The sequence below is a fragment of the Pinus tabuliformis genome, chromosome 2_1, assembly GCF_031772625.1.
Source record: "Pinus tabuliformis cultivar Carrire ecotype Pingquan chromosome 2_1, CPIR1, whole genome shotgun sequence".
Lineage (NCBI taxonomy): Eukaryota > Viridiplantae > Streptophyta > Pinopsida > Pinales > Pinaceae > Pinus > Pinus tabuliformis.
Window position 1 is genome coordinate 52696550 of NC_142299.1, and position 11860 is coordinate 52708409.

Below are 11860 nucleotides of genomic sequence, written 5' to 3' on the forward strand. Positions count from 1 at the left end.
CCCTGGATGAGTTTTGATTGATGTGTTCTCTGAGATCCCACATTCATGCTTGGAATATGGCATGGGGGTGATTAGCTGAAGAGAGACTTGGCTCAGCCAATCTATGTTCGGGTGGAATGTGGTAGTCCCATCTCCGGTTGGTTCATTGCATTTATTAATGAAAAAAATCATTCCCTTGATTTTCGTGTGCAAATGTACTAATGTATATATGGATTTTGATGGCTGATATGTTTATTGTATTTATATTCCTATTATGTTGTTTATATGCACATTTATCTCAGAGGTTGTTACACATTGGTAAGGCCAAAAGACATGACCAAAAATTCATAATCACCCTCATGAGTTCTAGAAGTTGTTTTCAGAATGTCTTCAGTATTCATTCTGATTTAATGATATCCTAAACGAAGATCCAACTTGGTGAAGTAAACTGATCCATGCAATTCATCCAATAACTCATCAATGACAGGAATGGGAAATTTATCTTTAATAGTGAGCTCATTGAGCTCCCTATAATCCGGACACATGCGCGATGATCCATCCTTCTTGTGAACCAATACTACTGGAGCATAGAAATAACTTTGACTAGGTTGAATTATACCAGGCTCTATCATTTCTGCAACCATACATTCAAATTCACTCTTTTGGGCATAGGGATATTTGTAAGGCCTGATGTTTGGAGGAAAACTTACTGGAATCAAATGAATAGCATGATCATGATCACGAATAGGTGGGAGGCCTTTGGGAGTCTCAAATACCTTAGAATGGTTATCCAATACTTTTTGGAGATCTTGAGAAATAGATGATTTCGATGTGGGAACATCTAGCAGACATAATTGTGAAATTATGCCTCGTTGTTCTTTCTTTAGAAGCTTTGTCATTCCCTTAGAGTTGATTATCTTTCCTGGTTTCCCTGTGATACCCCTTAATTCAACCTCCTTTCCTTCTAAAGAACATTTCATGAAATGTTCTTGAAAATTAAAAGCTATTGTACCCAAGGATTGTAGCCATTGGACTCCTAGTACAATGGAAAGCATTGTGCTATTCAATACATATTCTCCCATGGATAGCTTGATATTGTGGCACTTTCTAGAGAAATTTATGGTTCCTCCACTTGCAACCCTCACTTGAAACTCTGGTATTGGATATAGGAAGCAATTCAATTCCTTGGCTATCTTACAATGAATAAAATTGTGGGTGTTGCTCGAATCAATCAACACTATTACCTTTTTCTTCTTGATATGTCCTTCTATCTTGATAGTTCAAGGAGTGGTAATTCCAACCAATGCATTACAAGATATGGTCGGATTCATTTCTTCTTTCTCTAGGGTTTGTTCCTGGTGTAGATACTCTTCTTTTAACATTTCTTGTTCCTTTTCTTCCTCCTCTTCACAATCTATGTAAAATAATTTCTTCTCAGCACACTTATGAACTTTATTGTATTTTCTATCACAACTGTAACAAAACCCTTTTTCTCTTTTTTCTTCCAATTGTTGTGGTGTCAACCTTGTAGGTTGTGGAAGGCTAGGGGAAACAACACTTCCATGTTTATAATTGTGAGTGGTAAGCTTCCTTATTGCCATAAATTTTGTTTCCATTTTTCTTGTCAACCTGAATGCCTTCTCCAATGAATCAGGTTCCCAAAGGCGAACCTCATGTTGGACGTTATCCTTTAAAGTCCCTAAGAAAAAATCAATCCTATGCTCCTCTGGAATATCTTTTACCCTTATATTCAATTTTTGGAAGTCCTTAATGTACTCCATCATTGAAACCTTTTGTTTGAGATTTATCAATTGGATAAAAAAAGTGTTTCTTTTTGTATCCTCATAATGTGCTATCATTTCATCTGTAAAAATTTCCCAAGTGACAATTTTTTTACGAGAGAAAAGCCATTGATACCATACAAACTGATTTGGTTCCAAATATAAAGTTGTAATGAGTACCTTTTGTGTGTTTTTCACACTATGGAGATCGAAATATTGCTCCATCTATAGTATCCATGTTACGAGATCCTTTCCATCAAACTTTCTCATATTGATCTTTGGAACATGGTGGGTCTTCAATCCAACATTAGAGTCTATGAAATCATGATTAACATTTATTTTGTTCTCATCATGAATTTCCTTTACTACCCTTTCGCCATTAGTAAGCATTTCTTGTAGAAACTTTGTCAAATATGTCTTTAAATCTTCCATGTTGCCTTAAGTTTTTCTTCTAAACAATCCATCTTAACTTCCACATCTTTCTTTAAACCATCCATATTAACTTCCAAGCCATCCATCTTAGCTTCCACATCATTCATCTTAGCTTCTACGCCTTTCTTTAAACCATCCATCTTAGCTTCCACATCTTTCTTTAAACCATCCATCTTAGCTTCCACGTCTTTCTTTAAACCATCCATCTTAGCTTTTGTTACTTTTTGTGAGAGTGAATTTTGTTGCACTTGGTCTCGTAATTTTGATATATCATGTTGCATTTCTTCCTCTTCTTCATGAGTCATGCTAGAGCTTTTAGGTTGCTTACTAGGTGTTTCCATTTTCTTTATTTGGGGCATGAATTAATGATAATTATGCTTCACTATGCCCTTTGAATTCCTTCAAACTAATTTTTCAAACCAAACTTATGCAAAATAAATAAAAATAAAAATAAAAAAATAAAAAATAAAAACAAAAAAACAAAAAAAAACTACACACTTTTTTTCACTTTGTAGTAGCTTGATATTCTATCTGATGTATCTCTGAAATTTCAGATATCCAAGGTCTGAAATTGTGAACTGTGGTAGCCCTCTGAGTCTTATTTCCAACTCCACCATTCTGATCGAAATTGGATTCTCCAACAAAGCGTTATGCCCAATCTCCTAAGATGACCAGATAATACAATTTTTCATTAGATCTAACTTGTACTAAGTTCCACGTGTCACACTTTCAACCTTTGGACCTGAATACAATGCAAAAAAAACTATAGTCTGTCCTCTTTCTATAAATTCTTACAAAATTTCAATCGGATACTTAGAGAGAAAGTTATGACGATTTTCCCAAGGTCACTTGTTTGGGATGTAATTCAGGAGCCTGCAAAAACCATAAATTTCTTGGATCATATCTCTGAACATATAAAGAGACAAGATCTGAAATTGGGACCCAAGGATCATCAATATTTCAGCTCAAATGTGTTTTTGTTTTAGCTTTTGAAACGTCGCAAGAAAAAAGTTATAGATAAAATTCAACGATGACCTGTTTGCAACGAAACCCTAGAATGCAAAGCTCTGATACCAAATGTTATGAAACCAGCTCACAAAAAGATAGAAAAGATAGATTAACAACTTAGAAATCAGCCTCTTCTTGGGGGAAATCTCCTTTACATTACATAAATGAAAAATTCTTAGATGATACAAATGACAAAACCTCCTTTCTATATATAGGAGTATAAGGGGTCACAATATAATGAAAGCCGACATAACAATAATAATATAAGGGCACAAAAATAACAATAGTGGTCTTTTATGGGTCACAATAATAACAATATGGGGACAATAGGGGCACAAAAATAACAATAAGGGCTACAATTAAAATAGTAATGGGGGAATCCCTAGTATTATAGGGACCTAATAGAGTGGCTTTCAGGGCTACATCCAAGGCTAATAAATTTTGATTTTCTGGAACATGTTCTTCATATTCATCAAGAAAAGTATTTACATCACCCAAACCATCATAAGAAGATAGATTACATACCTCAGATGTCATAAAACGAATTGATTTGGCAATTCTTTCACATCACATTGTAGATACTTAATGCAACCTATTTTTCTAGTTTTCCAACTCTTCTTCTGAATTTGAGGTACAAAAACTATCATGCTCCCAACTCAACTTGCCTTCTACAGTAGGGTTAACCCAATCCTATTCCTTTTCTGTCATTTGATAGATATTATATATATCAGCTCTGCAGTATTCTTCTCTAACTAGTTCTGTATATCTTACTCCTTCTCATGGGTCCAAGGGAACAATCACTCTCATATTATTCCCTTCAAATATCATCTGTCTCTTCTCCAAGTTAATTATAGACATATTGTCAAATTCCCATTCAAGTCCAAACAATGCAAGATAGGGGTTATTGTCATCAACGATTTCTATCACTTCAAAATCAGTAGTAGTGTCAACTCCTTCAATGTCCATTATTACACCTAATAGTCTTCCTACGAGGAATATCTTTTGCTGATTTTCCATCCTTAACTGAATAGGTGACCACTGTAGCTTCGACTTACCCATTAATTCCCATGTCTTTGTCATTATGACATTAGGATCAGATCCCAAATCTAGGATAACTTGATCCATCTCATATACTCCTATTTGCACACTAAGCCTAATTTCTCTTTCAATTCTCTTTTGTCGATGTAAATTATTGACTGCATGCATCTCACTTCGTAATGCTTCTTTGGATGCATAGGAATCTATTAACTCTTGAAGTCCTTCTACAACCTTTTGATCTGTTAATAATTTGATACAAGTTTTCATAAAAGTCTTTAAAATACCTACTTGAATTGTTGAATCCTAGTCTTATGTTGGAGCTCAATCACGTGTCAAATCTCGGTTTTGCATCGAATCTGATGACATGTCGCAACTTTTTTTCTGCTTTGGTTGTGCACTAGAGGTCTAAGCTCCAATATCCATAAACTTTGCCTTGCTTCCATATATACTTATTTTTATTTCTAAATATAAAAAACAAGAACTTTCTCAACAATTTTTATAACCCATGTACTTTCATATTCTTTCTTCTCATTTTCTTTATCACTTGCTGTCGTAGCTCCACTTCTAGTGACAATAATAATTCTAGGTTCAACGATCCTCCTTTCAATAGTCATCATATAAATATTATGTTTTGGCTGCTGATTCCTTTTTTCTTGCATCTTTACCATAAGTATAGCGCATTATTCAGTTACATGGTCAAAGGATTTACAGTATTTACATGTCGTTGTAGGGTTCTGACAATCTCTCGCACAATGACTTTCCTAGCCGCAGTTATAGCGAATGATCCATCCACGTCCTCGACCATATCCAACACCTTGAAATCTTCCTTGGTGGCCTCCTTGACCACCATGCTATCCACTTCCTTCATGTCCATTTTCTTCTTCTTGCATTCTATAAGTGTTAGCATTGCGCTCCATCATTAGTTAATAAGCTCGACAATTATTCTCATAATGTCCTTCTGATTTACAGAAATTGCAATATAGGTTCCTTGGAGTTTGCACATATTTCTGTAACGGGCAACAATATTCTGAGTGATTTTCGTCTCTAGTTTTACATATCTCGCACCACATGCTAGATCTTTAATTTAAGGGATTCAGTTCCCCACTATCCATGTAATCCCTAAAGATAGGACATTGTTCTTTAGAATGGCCCTCTGATATGCACTTTGTACACCATAATTTTTCTCTGACTTCTTCTCTTTTCTTGATATCTTGTATCTGCATGGTTAGGTTCACCATCTGACTCTAAATCTGTTGCATACCTTCATTAGTATAATGTATAAGTGAAGCTTCCAAATTCATCACAATCTGTAGAGCTTCGGCTTGACTTGTTATCTTTTGTTGCATCAATGGTAATCTGATATGCGGTAACAACACAACTATAAACCATTCTTGATGTTGTTGTGAATCTATTTTGAAGCTCACTTGATCCAACAATTCCTTAAATCTCTGATCAAATTCTCAAACAAAATTAGTAGGATTTTTTTTAATTTTTTTTAACTTAGTGATGCACTGCGACTTAGACTTCAGGTTCTTAAATTCTCTTATCAACGCTACTTTAATATTTGAAAATGTTCTGATCTGATTATTTGAATACTTCATATACCATGTTAGTTCTTTATCTCAGATCGTCGTAATGAGTTGCACTTTCTTTATAGTTTCATTTTTGATCTTCTTCGTGATCCATATAGCTTCACATCAAAGCCAGAACTTTTCTAGATCCTCTAATCTAGTTCCTTTGAAAATAGGTAGCTTAATATCATCAGCCATATTTCTTCTTGGAGGGTGAGGGGGAGAAGTAAGGAGAGAGGGAAGGGGGGTAGGAGGGGTAGAAGGAGGAGGAGCAGGAGGGGGAGGGGGAGAGTAGAAAATACCCTGGTTCTTATTGGATTCTGGCTTCAATGAACTCTCAGACTAGAAGGGTGAATACTACAGAGTTACCTGAGGATTATCAGGGTGGTTATCTTCTCTTTCACTTTCAGACTCACTCAAAATAGGACTATACTCGGTCTCTACAAAGGTATTTGGGTCTTGTCCATGAGCTCTCTTAATGGTATCTATTCTATATCTCTTTCCACTTCACGTTTTTCCAATATCTTGCTTAGATTTATTCTTTTTTCTTCGAAACATAAGTAAACTAATAATCTGATTGCATCTATAAAACTTCCTTTTCACACAGAAACATATTAATCCAAAGTTTCAAAGATTTCAAATACTTACCTCGCAATCCTTTGAAGAATCATTGTTTTTCTTTGTTGTAGGACAAAGTGTGGTCTACTACAAAATCAGTAATAAATCCTCCCAAGTTGCTATCATTCCAGAAGTTGACAGCCCTTGAAATCTTGTTGTGAGTGCTCTTGAGTTGTTGTATCAATTCAAGAGTCCATGTCATAGGTTGTCCACCTTTAAAACAAGTCTTTATTTCAGTCAACCTTGATATCCACTCATACAGTTCAACAGGAAATGATGCGAAGAAAATTTCGTATTGATCTGTGAAAATATATCTCTGTAACCAAGCTTCAGACTTCAGATAAGGGTGCATGTTCTCTTGATTTGTAAATTATCACTCCTTTGATTCTAGCTAATCTTGAATTTCCTTCTTCGATGGATGCCACATAAACATATCCCTCAAACAAATCCTGGTCCCAGCAATAGAACCATTTGTTGGTTATGATTTGGGCTAACTCAGGTTTGATCTATATTATGCACCAACAAAAACCTCAATCACTGGCCCTTTAGGCAACGACCTGCAAGAAGATCGCAGTCTCACCCAAAGTGACTATGAGGGAATGTAGAACCAGGTTTCTATAGTTGTGAAGGACATGGAAATGTGGTATTATTGTGTTTTATTACTTTTAACATGGATAAATTACTTTTCCGCATTCATTGAATCACTTAAGCATACCATATCAAACCATAAATCATCATTGTTCTGAAATAAAGTGAAACTGTAATAAGCTTCTTAGCTACAACTGATAAAAAAAAAATATACACATGAAGACACCAATTTTATCGTGGTTCATCCCAATGTGGGACTAGGTCCACAAGAACTGTTTCTTATATTAATAATTCATGTACAACAAATAGTTCTTGACCACTTAGCGCGGGTTTAGGCCTCTGTGCAACTGGCTGCAGAGCCTTTCCTTCTCTCCCCAAACCAGAGATCAGAAAGATAAAACTATAACACGGATCTAGATCAATTCGATACCTTTATTCTTTATTATTTGACCATATATATACTATTACATCGAGGGTACATCATTACAATACCATGGTACACATACGATGGACTCCCTCATAAAAGAAACTATGGTCCAAAAACCATTGATCTTTTACAACATTACAAAATGAAGGGGCTTCGCCCTATCTTGAAGCCTTTATATTGCGCGGTATATCCAAATTTGCTCTATTGTGTGGTCCACTTCTGCTCTGTTGTGTGGTCCACTTCGTACTTTACTGTGTGCTCCTCTCCACAAAATGTGAAGTTCTTTCCAAAAACTATGCCGAGTTGGGCTACTCCCAACATTGGTAATTCTTGACAATGAATTACAAGATATGGTCAAATTCATTTCTTCTTTCTCCAGGGTTGGTTCCTAGTATATATCCTCTTCTTTTGACATTTCTTGTTCCTTTTCTTCCTCATCTTCACAATATATGTAAAATAATTTATTCTCAACACACTTATGACCTTTAGCATATTTTCTATCACAACTGTAACAATCCCTTTTGCTATTTTTCTTCCAATTATTGTGGTGTCAACCTTGTAGGTTGTGAAAGGCTAGGAGGAACAACACTTACATATTTATAGTTGTGAGTGGTGGACTTTGTTGTTGCCATAATTTAGCTTTCAATTTTTCTTTCCACCCTGAATTTCTTCTCTAATGAATCAGGTTCGCAAAGGTGAACCTCATGTTAGATTTTATTCTTTAGAGTCCCTATGAAGATATCGATCCTATGCTCCTATGGAATATCATTTACCTGATATTCAATTTTTGGAAGTCTTCAATGTGCTCCGTGTTAGTGTCGGTCATGATGCCCTCCATCAGTGATCAAAAAACTCTTTGCATATGCATAAGTAGGTGTCTCATCGATGTCAGTTTTGCATTCCATTAGGCATGCCATAAAACTGATGGAGGAGCTGGTCCTTGTTCCCTTCTTGGCTTTGCTGGATCAGGTCATATCATTTAATGAGCTTGTGTTACACTTGTTTTATTTTTGTCTTGAAGTCCCAAGTCTTAGGTCTAGGGTTTTGGTCAAAAATCACTGCAAGGTCATGAGTCAGAGGTCTAATAGTCCCCAACAAGCCGGAAGGAGGTATGTTAATATGTTCCATTAATATTTTTCATCACGTACATCTCATTTATACCTTGGATTTAAAAACCATGTTTTTAAAGCCAAGGTCATGTCAATTTTGCAAAAAATAAGGAAATTTTCAAAATTCTTCAAAATGCCGACAATAACCCTGGTCTCCTGGCCAGAGTCCATCAGATGGTCAACCTGCAAAAAGAACGGAGTTAAAAGAACTCAAAAGATCAAATTCAGGACAAAGTGAACTCAAAACAGTGTTAAAAGAAAATGTCAAAACAAAAACATTAGAAAGTGGGTTTGGTAAGTTAATTTTTTCAAATTGGGCCTATAAAGAGTAAATTTCCCTCTAAACAGCCTCATTATGCATTTGAGAGCTTGCAAAAACGAGTGAGAGGTCAAAAGAGGCGATTTGCAGAAAGTTGGAGTCATTCTCAGGGGCGCGACCACTCAGGCTCAGTGCGCGACCAGTTGGGTGGGGCGCGACCACTCAGCGACCCCTCTGCAGTGTATTTTTCTAAAGGGCGCGACCACTTAGGCAGGGCACGACCACTCAGAGCAGGGGCGCGACCACTGAAGCTGTCTTCTACAGAACCACTCCAAATCGACTAAATCGCCCTCTTGCTTGCTCAACTGATCGAGGTAGGGTCTTCTAGTGCGTTTGAATGCTTGGAACATGAAATGATGGGCTTGCATATATATGTTTATCACCAAGAAATGTAAGGAGAAATGGATTTGGGTGATTGCTTGTTCATGTAGGCATTATGCTAGGGTTGATGTTTTTTCAAGGCTTTAAATCCCTATTTATTCCCTCCTTGTTTCCTATTAAATTCACGAATGTCATATATATCTTATCTCAATTGCAATAAATACTAAATCTCTCATCCCAAATTCCTAAAACCCTATCCCTCCCCCAAATCCCTTTACAAAACCCTAATGCCCTCCATCTAATCTACCCAAAACCCTAACGTCCTTCACACAGCAAGGATAACAAATAAACACAGCAAGAATAAAATGATGTGCAAAAAGAAAAAGGCAATATGATGGCAAAATGACTGTGCATAGTCATTACAAAACAGAGGACATATTTGCTGTGTATATTCAAAGCAAAAACAAAGACAATGCAGCTGTGTATATTTATCAAAAAGACATATTGCTTTGAGTATTCATTACAAAAATAATGTTGCTGTGTCTCCCAAAACCAAACCCTGTTTTTCCTTTTCCCTTCTATCCCCTAAATATCCTTGTTTCAATACAACTCTTTTCCCTTTTGAAGTTGTCAATGAAAGCCCTCCTTCCCCTATGACAAATGTAAAAGAATCCCTTGTTTCCCTTAGCATCAAATGTACATGAATCCCTTGAAAAACAGAGTATGCCTTATAATGTACAGTCAAAAGACAAAAATCAAAGAGCAAGTTGTTGATGCTAGTGATCTATGCTGCCCCATACCCCTGTTATACATGTTGTCCCTTACCCCCTGTTGAGCATGTATATCATTTCCCTTGGTTATTATCATCCATGTTTCCCTAATAAAAACATTTCTTTGAAAATGATTTCCTGGTGATTAAGATGAGATTGTATGTTTGACAGTTTGTGAATTGTCCCTTAGAAATTCCCTATTTTTATATGTTTCCCTTTCCTTATGAAAAATCCCCTTCCCTAACATTTCCTTCATGATTTTGTTCCCCTTGAAAACAGCATACAACTCAGCATTTTTGCAGGCAAGGGCAGCAGTTTACTCTATCTATTTGCTTCACTTTGCTCAAAAGCACCATGTCAACCACTGAAACCTATGAGCAAGGTGATGACCGGTCTTCTTCCACAGAGATCGAGGTATAGCAGAGGCCTCGTAAGGGTGGCAAAGGTGGTCATCATAGGAGAGAGGAACCCACCTCTTTGGCAGAATTGCAGGCCTGTCCTATGGCAGTGAATTGTTTTCGTTATATGTCATGTTTTCAGTTTTGTGAGAGGCTTGCCCAGATTCAGCACCATAGGGAGTTGGCCCGCTTATTTGTTTTGCACCTTCATGATGGGCAGGTCACTCTTGCAGGGGTAAATTTTGTACTATCTCCGGAGGTGATTTCAGAGGCTACCAGGATACCAAATGTGAGTGAGGTGTGGCCCAAGCGCAAAATGCTGGATTATGTTTATTTTGAGCCATATGTCAGGCCAGCATTCATGAGTCACTTGTCAGGGGTCTTTCCCTTCAGATTCCTCCGGGTGGAGTATGCTCCGATCATGCGGCTTATCATGCATTACTTCACATGCGAGGGAAGATTTTCACAGGTCTTCTCTTGTCACATTCGCCTGTTGATGCACTTTACCCGAGTGAGGATGATGAACATCCCGGTTTTCTTCTTCCAGGACATTCAGAGGATGGTGTCCGTGTTTCAGAGGCAGTCCCCAGCTCAGCAGCATAGGAGTTTGTGCCATCATGGTCTCATCCAGCTCATTGTTTCCCATCAATTGAGTCAACAGGGCATTCCATGGGCAGACTTCATTTCTCATGAGTTCTTTACAATGCCACCACAGCCACACCCAGAGCCAGAGGTCATTTATGAGGAGGGAGGTCCATCTCACCAGCCTGAGATCATTGTTCCGAGACAGGTTGCTTCCTCACCTCAGGTCACCTACCAGAGAGGTCACAGGACCTTGTTTGCAGCAGCTCGACGAGTGTTATCTCCACAGCAGGTGGAAGGGGTCTCGTCATCATCATCTACAGGTCAGCGAGTGTTATCTCCACATCAGGTGGAAGGGGGCCTCGCATTCTTCATCAGCAGAGGCAGTACGGGAGGGCAAGCAGCCCATGGTTGAGGACGAGAGAGTTGGCGATACACATCATGATTTCATTGACCTTGATGCTCGCTCCCCCACTTCAGATTTGCATGAGATCATCCGACAGAGAGAGGCGGAAAACCGCTTGTTACAGCAGAAGCTCGACATGGCCCAATGGACAATAAACTATCTTGAGCAGCGCAACAAGCAACTTGAGGATGAGAAAGAATTGGATGAGCTGTGGAGGATTCGAAGTGACCGAGTCATCAACCGTAGGAGGCCCGGTGACTTGCTGCCCAAGGAGAGGGAATCCATGCTTATCCGTGTGAATGCACACTTGGAGAGACTGTTGGAGAAAGCCAACCAAGACAAGAGGCTGCTACAGAACATGAAAAATCATTATTGGGCGAGAATGCATGTTTGCAAAGCAAAGATGAAGATACTCCAAAGGAAGTTGTCCGAGGCCCGCAGGAGGAAGAAGAAGACCAACCCGCTCCGTATCTTGGCTGAGGCCTCTCTCACTCACCATGATACTCATTAGAA